At 37.5% G+C, this 14,750-nt stretch overlaps 1 protein-coding gene across 6 annotated transcripts in view; it reads left to right on the top strand.

Moving 5' to 3' along the window:
• Positions 1-14,750, top strand: part of ITPK4 (inositol 1,3,4-trisphosphate 5/6-kinase 4) — a 230,026-nt gene that overhangs the window by 116,969 nt on the left and 98,307 nt on the right. The gene's annotated exons all lie outside the window — the stretch shown is intronic.

Here is a 14,750-nt window from a genome sequence, read left to right as displayed (position 1 = left end):
CACTATATTTTTCAACATAGGGGCTTTATATAGATGGCAAGAGATTGCAAGGCCTTACTCTTTTGGAGTTTACCCTCATTTGGTGTCTGAATGGCATGCATCTTTTGTGATTGGATTTGTTTTCCATGTAGTTTTATAGTTCTTTAATGTTTTTTATGCATAGTTCACATTTCTTAGAGCAGCTAGCTAACTCATTTCTTAGCACACTTTGAGTCATGCAATCAACTAACTTGTTTATTTATGGAGAAGATTTTTGTTGGTGAATTAAACATTGAATGTATATGGTTTTTACAAATCAGGTTTCAATATGTTGCACTGAGTGGATAAAAAGGTAGGCTAGCTGATTTTTTACTTGGTGAAAAAATTCAACCAAACTCATCGAACTTCAATAATCTTTACAACATAGTTAATTTAGGGAAAATGTTAATGTTGTATATTTAATGTCAAGTCAACTTAAATACATAAACATAACCAAAACTCATAAAAAAACTAATATTGATAATAAGTGCTGACTCGTGTTTTATATGCTGGCCGATCCCCTATTGGCACCCACAATTATATTTTCTAAGGGCTGACCTCCCTAATGGAGTGCTCAGTTTTTGAATATGAAAAGGTGCATATAAATTGGAATTTACTGCCCCTTGGAGAGAGATATATCCATTCATGAAGCCGCCTCCCTTGGAGAAAGAATAAAAAGAGGTTGAGGAATGTGGAGAGAAGTGTGTCAAAATAATAGAAAATCATACAAACTCAAAACTATGTCAAAAACAGACCTAGAGCATAAGAGAGAAGCAAATATGGAGTGATAACTTTCTCTTTACACGGTAGATAAACTAGCAGATCTGAAAGGAGAATTTGTAGTTTTGGAGGGGTAGCATAAGTGGAATAAATGCAATATGACTTTAACATATTTTGCAAGTTAAAGTGTGTAATAACTAAAAGATGTATCATTCAAACGTAAGCCAGAATATCTGAATCAAAGATGGACCGTTTAAAGTGTAATTTGTCAAGAGCAGAAATGAAAAATCAGTCCAACTAAATGCAGATTTCTCAGCATATAGCAAAAGAATTCATGGAAAATTTGTGGAGGCATGTGCATGTAGATTTGTGTTAAGAACATAATTTTAGAAAAAAGATCTAAAGTACAGGAAAGGAAGAATTAAAGGCTTATTACAGTAGATTGCCTGTGTGTACAAGGGATTCATTTCCTGCTCAACAAGAACCTAGAAGGCCTCTCGGATCTGCTGGACTTATCTATTCTAATATCCTTACTTAAAAAGCATCCTAGATAGAGCCTTGCTGTCAGTTAGACGTCCATAGCCCTGACAATGTTGTCATTGTGGTCCACCATGAATATAGCTCTAAGTGTTTTTGATGTAGTAGCACCGGTAAAGATATTTGCACACCCAGAGTCAAATCACTTCAGTTTTCTTATTTTTCATTCTTTTCTTTTTTCATTTTTCATTCTTTCTTTTTGTTTCTTTTGATGATGTTTTTCTTTCCTTTTCAATTTTTTGTTTTGGCTTACAACCGACAAAAACTATAAAGGGTTTGGAAAATCATGGTGACAATGAAAGTTTATGAATTTTGCTAGTTCCCACTTCAATTTGAAAACTTCCAAAAAATTTGGACCAATTAAGTGTGAGTAAAATGTTGTAATTGAAAGACTTAGAAACTCAAAACACAACCATGACTCCATCCAAATTTAGGACAAATTCTTTTCAAAAGATAAAGCTATTAGGAACAATCTCTAATTCATGGGCACCTCACAGAGAGATATCCAAGATGATGGAAATATTGTCATTGATGTCAAAGCCAATCAAGAAAATTGATGGAAGTAGTGGTTGTCATTGATGGAAAATATGAAGACAATAATAACAATCACAATATGAATATATGAAGAAATAGAAGTCAAACCTGTGCAGCAGAGGGCAACATAAAAGTATGTTTGGTAGAGTGCGTACAGAACAAAATAGTGCTACATATTGGTATGCTATGATATCAGAATAAGGCATAATCAATTCTGAATAATTGTTGCCAATACAGGAAGAAGGAAAAATAAGTAGTTTGTTCAGATTGAAAAGAGGAGTATCTATTACAACGTTAACTCCAGATATATCTATTCCTATACCACATTGAAGATAAGAGAGTTTGCAGAAACAAACAGAGAATTAGTTCAAGACTTTCTTTGAATCTAAACACAATCGAATCTATTTGAGCCAAACAAAATCTATATATATAAACAGTGAGGTTAATATAAGAACATTCTACCCTAATGAATTGGGAGTAGCTTGAGGAGTAATACACCCAGTCAGCAAAATGATGTGTTACGCAAGGTGTAAACAAATACATGAAGCGACTGAAGGAATATCTTTGACTGACATATCCTGATGTGTAAATAGACATCGCATATATCTATTGATGGCAAGAGCAAGTAATTTCATTATCAAACTTCAAGAAGCTTGCAGTGTTTTAAATTCTGGAGATGTTGTCGGAGTACAGCAGAAATCCCTCTTACGTAGTGGCACGCATCTCTGGACACAAATCGGTGGCAATAAAGAATAGAAACAAAAGATACAAAGGAGTTTTTATAATGCAGGTGTTTTATGGTTTTTGTCTTGTGCGTATGCTAATATCATATGAAGTCTTGACGAGTTCAAAATCTAGAAATGAATGCAGCGAAAAAGGAGTGCAAGACCAGACACAATTAATATCTATATTAAAGACCAGACACAAGTAAGATCACCGGCCCTTGTAAGTCATCAGTTGGAGTTTATGGGATGTGTAACAGAGTACGATAGCTGTTGGTAATAGAACATTGATTATTTGAACATACAACAACGTTGAAAGAAACAATGATAAGAGACATGCTCATACAGCTTGTAAACCTACTCACATTAAAGGATATGTTCAGCTTGGCATCAAAGACTCTCGCAATATGATTTTGAACCACAGATACTAAAGCTAAAATGATGAATATATAGACAACAATGAAGGAAGTATCTTATATGACAGAGATAAGTTTACAAAACATGTTTATGGTAATAACTGCCACCATAGACGAATCATCTGATGATTAGTGTGTAAATCAAAGACCCCATATTGTACAGAAACCAGGACGTGAGTCATAGAATTATAAAAACACGGGAATTAAGATACTGTTGGCACATACGATTCTTCAGACAGATTGTAGAGATAGCGTCAAATGTGTCAAGAGGAGCCAAGAGTTAAATAAAAACAAATAAACTTATCTCCTGGAACCCGTGGCATAGATGATTCTAAAGCACACGTACTACCTCATATACGACAATGGTGAACTAAATGTTTCAATAAAAAAGGAACACAGCAAATAGTACCGTCATCACAAAGAGTTGATATGATATGATATGATATGATAGATTTTAATGACGTCCACGAGAGTAAAGTAGTCTATGGGACCCATGCAATCGCCCTCCCGAGTCAAGAATAAGGGGGTGCAATGAGTGTATAATATTGATAATTTATAAACATATGGCAAAAATAGATGCTACCCGACAATGTGCGTTGAAGTTTCCTTCGGTATAAACAAAAATCTTAAAGCCCGATAATCAAGAACGGTGATTCATAAATTATAGAGGCATTGTTATAAACTAAAGATATTTAAGGTGCTAATAAAATTATAATTATAATAAAAGGTATGAGACATCTCTTTGTGCCAAGAGACATGTCTTTTAAATGAAAGAAAAAGGTATAAATAAAGAGTGCATTAATTTTAAAGAAAAGATGAGCTGGAGAGAAAGGCTGTGATGCATGAAAAATAAAGCTTGAAAATATATATAAAAAGTATATGAGAAGCAGGTCAGTGATTGGAGTGGAAAGATAAGAAAGGGCATAAGTGTGAAGTGAGAGAAAAGAAGATGTGAATCTAAGTAATGAAAAGAATAATATAATAGAAGTGAATAAAAGAATGATATATATTCAATCTGATATGGATATGACAATAAATTAAAGAAAGTGTGAGGAAAAGTATTTGAGAAAAGAAAATAGCAAAGTAAAATGAGCAAGAAGTAATTGCTTCCATCATCAGGTTGAGTAAGCAACTATATAAAGGTGGGATTTTTGATTTTCATTAGCAATGGGAGTAGGAGATTCTAGTAGGTCGAATACTGCGAAGTGTGGGAGTAGGAGCTTCTAGTAGGTCGGAGCCTGTGAAGTGTGGGAGTTGGAGCTTCCTTTGAGTTGGTGCTCATAAACATAGAGGTCGTAGCCTCTAGTAGGTTGGAACCTACAAATCATTATCAAAGAACAATTTTATACAAAATCAAGTTATTGTCGTGGTTTTCTCTGGCATTGGGTTTCCACGTAAATCATTGTGTTATTGTATTCATGTGCTTCAGTGTTTAGTTCGGCATTTCAAGTTTATTGTTTGGATAAAAGTTTTAAATTGGCTAATTCATTATTATACTGATTCACCCCCCCTCTCAATATAATCTTATGCTCTACAATTGGTATCAGAGCTAGTTCCTTCTATAAAGCCTAAGCGCTTGTAGGTAGATCTAAAAGAGCACAATGGGCGAAATCTTTCAAAACGCCAATATTTGATGGTATGAACTATGCCTACTAAAGTATAAAAATGGCAACTTATCTGATGACCATTGGTTTTGATGTTTGACAATCAGTTGTAGATACAACCGGAAAGAGAAAATGTTAAAACAATGCCAAAGCAAAACATGCAATTTTGTGCAATCTTGTCAAATCAATATTCTCAAAAGGTATGCACTATAAATCGGCCAAGGATATTTGGGACAAGTTGAAAAATGTCTATGAAGGAACGAATAATGTAAACAAATCCAAACTACAAACTCATCAGAAAGTATTTGAAAGTCTCATCATGAAGGAAGATGAGAATATAACCACTTTTCTTGATTGTGTAGATGATGTTGTCAATTTTATGCAAGCTCTTGGTAAGGAAGTAAAAGAAAATCTTGTAGATTCTACAATATCTACAATTGAAGAAAGAAAAGATTTAGATAATTGACAAAAGATGAATTGCATGGAATTCTTACCGCTTATGAAATGAGAATTGGAAGCAATGAACCAAAGAAGGAAATAGCATTCAAGGCATCTAAAAGGGGTAAAAGCAAAAAGAAAATTTCAAGTGAAAGCTCGAGTAGTGAATCAAATGCTCACTTCAAAAGAAAGTTGAAAAAGGGGAATGGAAAGAACAAAGGAAATTTCAAATGTTTCAATTGCAGAAGACTAGGACATTATGCATCAAAATGTCCTCTAAATAATAGTGTCTTTAGTAAGGATGAAGAGGAAAAATACAGAAAGAAAAAGGATAAGAAGCATGTTAAGATCCATCATAAGAAAAAGAAGTTTTACAAGCACAAAAAAAGTATACTCGAAGAAAGAAAGTAGCTCATTTGAAGAGAGCAATGATTAATACCAAAGTGATGATATAGAAGATGAGATACTATTTTTGGCCATGACTAGCAAGCAAGAAGGAGATATTAATGAGGCATGTAGCGACGACGAAGGTGTTGACAAGGCAAGTTGTGAAGATGAAGAAATTGATGGGTCATCTACCGATGTCATGTCCTCTCTTTAATTTGACTAGCAGAGTTATGTGAGTTAGCCTATAATGGGGTTCCATAGGCTACTAGTTATGGATAGAGACTCATACAGGATATTCAGTGACCGGGGTTGACTTTATAGGCAGTTGGGAGTCGGTTGGGCGCAGTTCCTTGATTTTAGGGGGTATCCCTACATTTTAGGAGGATGTGGTAGTTTCCAAATGTGAGGTTCCATGGGACCATTCCATGGTTTCAGTTTCAGGATGACAGGGTGTGTCCCTAGTTTCTAGGAGCATCCCTAGATTATAGGGAAGGGACTGCCAGTTGACCCATCTCATCTGGTATTAATCATAGATAGGTGACATGGTCAGTTTCACGTTTATTTGGTTGGTTTGGGCTTTCAAAGGCAAAATGGGGAATATTTTAATATATTTAAATATTTCCTATGTTAGCATTTAAATAATTTATAATAAGGCTATTTATATAGCCATTTTGGAGTAATAAGGGGAATATGGCTTCGTTTGATTCAATGTGCCCTTGTGTTATAGCTCGTTGGAAATGTCTTGAATTATTATAAACTATTTTCACTATTCGGAGACTTTTTGGTGCTGAGTTATGACATTTTAATAAAGTAATGTTTTTCCTATAGCCTGGACGCCTTTATTTGTGAAAATGTTATTTTATTATAAAGTGCAAAGTGTAATTCTCATTTAGGGTTTGATTTGCACTTGGGAGGAGTTATAAGGAGATGAAGACCTAATTGTTCATTATCTTTTGGCATTTTTGAAACTTATGAATTGTGAAATTGCTCTGGAAGGGCGATTTTGTGGCTTGGGATGAAACCCTCAGGTTTGGACTATTGGGACGCAAACCTTAGCAGCTCTTGGTGATTGGAGTTGTATTTCATTGCATTCAGACTGACAGAGGGGTGGTCGACTTATTTTGGCATTATCATTTGAGTGGAGTAGGGCACTTGCAGTTGAGCATCCAACTTTTGGCAACAGGCATTTCATTACAACAGCTCATGTGGGGGTTGGAGAAGGTCTTTTCTTCATCATTGGATACCATAGCTTCCCTTTGGCATTGGACGGTTCATTGCAGTAATTTCTTTAGGGTGTAATCATTCTCAAAGCATCTCCTTGTAGCTAGTGTTGATCCCTATTTAAGACAGTATTGTATATTCGCAGTGATCTCTTTGAAGTTAATAAATCAGGTTGCTGGTTGGTTCGGGTATGTACTATTTTAGAATTCAGTGATGATAAAATTTGCAGCATGTGTTTACATTTCTTAAGTGCTATTTATTTCCTATTTGTTATGCAATTATTTTATTTCCGAAAAACCCCAAAAAATTGAAAAAACAAGGAAAAGAAAAAAGAAATCAGAATTCAGCTAAGATCATTCAGTAGTAACAAATGCTAGTCATAGATTCAGATTTTGAAACAAAAGGTAATTTCTACGGTCACTGGAATTGGGAATCTTTCAGTGGTATTTGAGCCTTGATCTTGCTAGCTTGTGAATTTTATTGACACTTCTATGCATCCGGGTAGAGCTGAGATAAACAAATTTTACGCACGCAGGAGAGCTCAACTCGAGCAAGGGTTTGGAATTGAACAAGAAACTATTATGGCAGATGAACAGAGAGGTGCCAACAAAACCAAACGGAGGAGGAAGTGAGGGAGATGATGCGAACTCTCATCACTACACAACCCAGAATAGTTCAGACCTTGGAAAGGTTACAAATACCTTGGAATGGATGGAGTTGGATAGACAGGGAGGCAAGCATGAGAGACAGGGGTGGAGCAGATCAGTTTCGGTCATAAGAAGTTAGCATAGTCATAAATCCCACACATTAGTTGGGAGCTCCCTTCATTCCAATAGATTGGCACACCCCCATACACCAATTAGGGATAGACCCCTACTTCTGTGGTTTGTATCAGGTGAGCAGCCGACATAGATAGAGCCACCCGAAGTGGGATTCCAAGATTCAGTTTGGTAGCCATGGACGAGTAGAGAACCCTACCTCCGGAGGTTAAGGACGCTTTTCCTCTTCCCTAGTATTGTGCACAATGGAGAGATGTTGCCAGGTCTAGAGGAGACAGGGGCCATAGGCCACAATAGAACAATGACCTTAGTAGAGCTACTGGGAAGATCACATTGGCTACATATGATGGTACTAGTGGTACAAGTGCACGAGCTTGAATGCACAAGTTGGATATATATCTATCTTTGAGGCCCATGCCTGAGTGTGATGCTATTCAGTTTGTAGTCTTGCATTTTGATGGGGTTGCCTATGACTGGTGGCACCATGGATTTGTCACCCAGGATCACACCATGGTTCACTCCTATGTAGAGTTCACTGAGTGTCTCATTACCCGATTTCACCATAAGGACACAAAACTCTACTATAGGGAGCTAGCGCATCTTAGACAGATTGGACATGTAGAGGCGTATGTTAATGAGTTCCAACGTATTGCAGTTATGGTACCTGATATGCCTCAAAGGCAAAGTGTGATGTTATTTATTGAGGGATTGTAGGATAGGCTTAAGGGATTGGTATGTGCTTTCAAGCCGACGACTCTCAAGGACGCCATTGATGCAATATTGAGACTGGACACCACCCATACTTCTTATCAGATAGATAAGAAGCCATTCAAAGACTCACGACTTCCACAGAAGGCCAATACCTCACAGAATAGAGGTGGACCATCAACTAGACCCCCCAGAATGGGCCAGGAGATGAGGAATGATTTGAGGAGGAAGCTGTGCTTCTCCTCTAAGGAGTCGTAGGAGCCCGAACACTGTTGCCTTGGTAAAGACAAAGTTCATTTGATTGAGGTGACATCCGAGATGGGGGATGAGGAGATTCCTGGCACTGATACTAAGGATAGTTTGGAGGAGATTGAGCGGGAGCATCCATAATTGGAGTTAGACACTTTTGAGCCCTTGGTGTCAGTTAAGGTGACTATGGCTACTCTATCTAGTTATCTTAGATTTCATGCATTTCGTTTGAAAGGAACACTTCATGGCCAACGGATTATGAGCTTGGTAGACACAGGCGCTAGACATAATTTTATTGATTAGAATTTAGTGGATAGCCATGGCTTGCACTATGAGGTGTTTGTTGGTTTTGGGGTGAAGGTTGCAGATGGCGCATTATTGGGTTGTACTAGGAGGATTCCTCAACTTAGCATTCAGATGGGGGATTATACCTTGATAGATTATTTCTATGTACTCTCACTTGAGAATTATGATGTGGTTTTGGGCTTGCAGTGGTTACAAGGTATTGGACGGTAAATTATTGACCACCGCCGCATGCAATTAGAGTTCCTTTCTAGAGGGAAGAAGACTATCTTGAGGGCAGCATTGGATGGTGGACCTAGGGAGGTGTCTTCTTGTAGGATGGAGACTATCATTATGATGACGTGATTTGGGCTACACATTGTTATGTGAAGTCCAAGACACCTACACCTCAGGATAGCAGGGCATTTCATGTAGATATACAGTCAGTGATGGATCGGCATGGTCGGGTGTTTGGTGATATACCCCCGGGTGTATCTCTTGTAGAGGATTTAAGTATGGGATAGAGATGGAGGATGAAGCTAAGCCAGTAATCACCACTCCATATCATCATCCTAGAGCATACAATGATGAGATTGAGAAGACTGTTCATGAGTTGTTAGACACGGGGTTCATTCGCCCTAGCTCTAGTCCTTTTGCTTCTTCTATGGTACTGGTTAAGAAGAAGGATGGGACTTTGCAGATGTGTATAGATTAGAGGGCCTTGAACAAGAAGATGATTAAAAATAGATATCCCATTACACGTATTGATGAGTTGTTGGATGAGCTTCATGGAGCTATCTACTTCTCTAAGATTGATCTTTGTTCAGGCTATCATCAGATATGTGTGTGGGATAAGGACATACATAAGATTGCATTCCATTGTCACTATGGGCATTATGAGTTCTTGGTGATGCCTTTTGGTCTCACAAATGCACTGGCCACTTTCCAGTCTTGTATGAACCATATCTTCAACAAGCAATTGAGGAAATCGGTTCTAGTATTTTTTGATGATATCTTGATTTATAGTTGTACTTGGGAGGATCATCTCAGACACCTAGAGGAGGTACTAAGCATCATGGAAAGTTAGTCTCTATTTGCTAAGCTATCCAAATGTGAGTTTCGACTCAGTGAGATTTTATATTTGGGCCATGTAATCAGTACTGATGGAGTGAAGGTGCATGAGGACAAAATCCAGGCCATTTGGGATTGGCCCAATCCCAAGAACATTACCAAGTTATGCGGATTCCTTGGCTTATGTGCATATTATTCGAGGTTCATGAGCGGATTCTCTCAGTTAGTAGCACCCTTGACAGATCTCACGAAGAAGGGAGCCTTCAGATGGACTAAGTAGGCATAGGGAGTCTTTAACAGACTCAATGAGGTTATGAGCACATGTTCGGTTTAGCACTCATTGATTTCTCGCAGCCTTTTGTACTTGAGTGTGATGCTTTAGGTGAGGGTAGAGGGGTTGCTTTGGTGTAGAACAAACATCCCATTGCCTCGAAGAGTAAGAAGTTGCGTGATAATGAGAGGTTTTATTCTACTTATGATAAGGAAATGTTGGCTATTATGCATGCATTAGTCAAATTCAGACAGTATCTTGTTGGCAGCAAATTCGTGGTAAGAACTGACAACAATAGTCTGAAATATTTCCTTGATAAAAAAGAGCTCAATGATCGTCAACAAAAGTGGGTAAGCAAAATTCAAGCCTATGATTTTGACATAGAATTTATAAAGGGGAAGAAGAATACTATTGTTGGTCACTTTCTAGGAAACCTTCACTTCCTGCCCTATGTTCATTGAGTGAGATTTGAGCATATTGGAAGGCTCAACTTTTAGTTCACTATTCCAAAAATCAGCATGGTTGTGAGATCATAGATGGACTGGTATAGGATAATAAATACAGGGTGATTAATGATGTCATCTATAACAAAAATATAGTATACCTTGTTCCTGAATCATAGTCAAAGGGATAGATTTTGCATGTTCTCCATGATCCTCCATAACCAGGGCATCCCAGTTATGGTAAGACATCTAGAGTAGTATGCAAGAGATTCTCTTTGAAGGGTCTCAAGGATAATGTTTTACGCCATGTTTGTGAATGCATGACTTGCCAGTAGAACAAGACAGAGCATACTTTCCCAGCTAGTTTGTTGCAGCCCTTGCCTATATCGGAAGAGAAGTGGATGAGAATTTCTATGGACTTTATTATAGGTCTTCCTCGAGTGCAGGGGAAGGATTGTATTTACATTGTGGTGGACAAGTTGACTAAATATGCCCACTTCTTTCCGATTGCAATTGATTTCACAGCATCCCAGGTAGTTGAGCTATTTTTTAGGGAGGTGTTTAGACTCCATGGTCCCCTTAAGACCATAGTGAGTGACAAGGACAACAGATTCTTGAGTTCCTTTTGGCAAGGACTTTTCAGGCTCACGGGCATAGAGTTGACACCCAGTACCAGCTACCACCCTCAAACGGATGGGCAGAAAAAGATAGTTAATAAGTGGATTGAGGGGTATCTGTGTAACTATGTGTCGAGGCAGCAGAAGGCATGGGTGCGTTGGTTGTCGCTAGGCGAGTATTGTTATAATACTACACACCACATGTCCATTGATATAGTCTCCATATGGCTAGGATGCATTATCTTTTGTTGATCTGGCTTTGAGTGACAACAAAATTCTTTTGGTATAGGATTGGTTATAGGAGAACCAGGATATCATGAGTTCTTTCAAGGAGAATTTATCGCATGCACAGAATCACCAAAAGATGTATGCTGATCAGCATAGGACTGAGAGAGTATTTGAGGTGGATGACATGGTTTTCCTATGCTTACAACCCTACTGATAGAGCACCCTTAAAGGGGGAGGAGCTGAGAAGTTCAAACCTCGTTTTTATGAACCTTACAGAGTTCTCAAGTGAGTTGGAGAGGTTTCTTATGAGGTTGAGTTACCGCATGATAGTAGGATTCATAATGTGTTCCATGTATCATGCCTGAAGAAGGCATTGGGGCAACATATTATAGCATCACCCAATTTACCTCCCTTGGATGAGGAAGGCAAGCCGACTTTGGTTCTTGAGGAGATTCTTGAGGTGAACAACGACTAAGCAATAGGGTGATTCGGGAGTATTTGGTATGATGAAGAGGTCTACCCATAGAGGATACCACTTGGAAGGGTAAATCCATTTGCAGCACCCAGCATTGCAGTTGCTTGTGGGCAAGCATCTCTGAGAAGGGAGGATTGTCATGTCTCCTTTTTAGTCTAACGAGTAGAGTTATGTGAGTTAGCCTATCATGGGGGTCTCGTAGGCTAGCAGTTGTGGATAGAGACTCATACAGGATATTCAGTGACCAGGCTTGACTTTACAAGAAGTTGGGAGCCAGTTGGGTGCAGTTCATTGATTTTAGGGGGCATCCCTATATTTTAGGAGGATGTGGTAGTTTCCAGATGTGAGGTTCTACGGTACCATTCCATTGTTTCAGTTTAGGATGACAGGGTGTGTTCCCTAGTTTTTAGGAGCATCCCTAGATTATAGGGAAGGGATTGTCAGTTGATCCATCTCATTCGGTATCAATCACAAATAGGTGACATGGTCAATTTCATGTTTACTTGGTTGGTTTGGGGTTTTAGAGGCAAAATGGGGAATATTTTAATATATTTAAATATTTCCTAAGTTAGCATTTAAATAATTTATAATTAGGCTATTTATATAGCCATTTCGGAGTAATAAGGGGAATATGGCTTCGTTTGATCATATGTGCCCTTGTGTTATAGCTCATTGGAAAGGTCTTGAATTATTACAAACTATTTTCACTATCTAGAGACTTTTTGGTGCTATGAGTTATGACATTTTAAAAAAGTAATGTTTTTCCTATAGCCTAGACGCCTTTATTTGTGAAAATGTTTTTTTATTATAAAGTGCAAAGTGTAATTCTCATTTAGGGTTTGATTTGCACTTGGGAGGAGTTATAAGGAGATGAGGACCCAATTGTTCATTATCTTTTGGCATTTTTGAAACTTATGAATTGTGAAATTGCTCTGGAAGGGCGATTTTGTGGCTTGGGATGGAGCCCTCAAGTCTGGACTGTTGGGACGCAAACCTCAGCAGGTTTTTGTGATTGGAGTTATATTTCATTGCATTCATATTGACAGAGGAGGTGGTCGATTTATCTTGGCATTATTATTTGAGTGGAGTTGGGCACTTGCAGCTGGGCGGCCAGCTTTTGGTAATAGGCATTTCATTGCAGCAGCTCACGTGAGGGTTGGAGAAGGTCTTTTCTTCATCATCGGATGCCATAGCTTCCCTTTGGCATTGGATGGTTCATTGTAGCAATTTCTTTAGGGTTGAATCATTCTCAGAGCATCTCCTTGTAGCTGGTGTTGATCCCTATTTAAAATAGTATTGTATATTCGCAGTGATCTCTTTGAAGTTAATATATCAGGTTGCTAGTTGGTTCGGGTATGTACTATTTCAAAATTCAGTAATGATAAAATTTGCAGCATATGTTTACATTTCTTAAGTGCTATTTACTTTCTATTTGTTATGCAATTATTTTATTTTGGAGAAACCCAAAAAACTGAAAAAACAAGGAAAACAAAAAAGAAATAAGAGTTCAGCTAAGATCATTTAGTGGTAACAAACGCTAGTCGTAGATTCAAATTTTGAAACAAAAGGTAATTTCTATGGTCACCGGAATTGGGAATCTTTCAACCAATGAAGAAGATGTTGAGGTCTTGGAAGAGTTACATTATGCATACAAACAAAATACCAAATTGAAAGAGAAAGTCACTAAGTACAAGATGCAGATTAAAGAATTAAAGACCCAACTAGAAGAATTCAAACAAGTTGAGAATGCATAGGAAATTGAAAAACTGAGCAAGGATCTAGAGGAGGGTAACATCAAAATGAAAAACCTTCTCAAGTTTGAAAAGAGCTCCGATATTCTAACAAAAATTATTGATAGTCAAAGACCGTCCAAGCAAGATTGGAGTAGGTTATGAAGGAGAAGTAAGAAATCAAGATTATACATTGAAAGGCTTTGTCAAGCAAGGAAGTAGTATGGCAGGTTCATCAACAAAATTTAAAGGATTGAACTTAAAAAGGATTACAAAAAGCAAGGATATAAACCTAGCTTCTGTGGATATTGTTACTTATGCAACTATTTTGGTCATAGGGCAAGAGAATGTAGAACTCAAATAAGAAATTCTCTCGGATGGAGACAAAAATTATGATTTATATTTGAACCATAACGTTGTATGTTATAAATGCAATAACTATGGGCATATATCAAAAAATTGCAGGCTTGATAGAGACGATGAAAGATAGGAAGCCAAAGATGATCCTAAAAGGAAAATTGTAAAAGTTTGGAATAAAAAGATAACTAAAGAAGGAGAAGTAAGTGCAAGTACTACCTTCAATTCACACACCTCTTAGTTTAAGAGGAGATACATGAGTTTGTGGGAGATACAAATGAAAGCACTCATTAAACCCTCAGAGAAAAAGAGTAAGTTGGTTCGAGACAAATTGATGTTAGTCAGAAAGATGATTGCATTGATGTCAAAGTTTGTAATAGAGATCTTCAAAGAAGCGGATACATTAATGGAAAGGCTAGAGCAGATACAATCATTGAAGAATCCTTGTTAAGGGGACTACGAGAGAAGTTTCATAGGGGGAGCATATGATGACGAGCTCTATTAGTTATCCCTTTGCCATTGATGTCAAAGGGGGAGAGAGATTGAAAGGACAAGAGTCAAAAGATCTGATATTGCCATCAATGACAAAGGGGGAGATTGATGGAAATATTGTCATTGATGTCAAAGCCAATCAAGAAAATTGATGGAAGTAGTGGTTGTCATTGATAGAAAATATGAAGACAATAATAACAATCACAGTATGAATAAATGAAGAAATAGAAGTCAAACCTGTAGAGCAGAGAGCAACATAAAAGTATGTCTAGTAGAGTGTGTACAAAACAAAATAGTGCTACATATTGGTATGCTATGATATCAAAATAACATAATCAATTATGAATAATTGTGCCATTACAAGGAGGAAACACATAGTTTGTTTAGATTGAAAAGAGAAGAGTATCTATCACAATGTTAACTTCAGATATATCTATTCCTATACCATGTT

This window comes from Cupressus sempervirens, chromosome 10 (assembly GCF_028749045.1).
Source record: "Cupressus sempervirens isolate cs-2001-9-10 chromosome 10, ASM2874904v1, whole genome shotgun sequence".
Lineage (NCBI taxonomy): Eukaryota > Viridiplantae > Streptophyta > Pinopsida > Cupressales > Cupressaceae > Cupressus > Cupressus sempervirens.
This window is presented reverse-complemented; position numbering and strand designations above follow the sequence as displayed.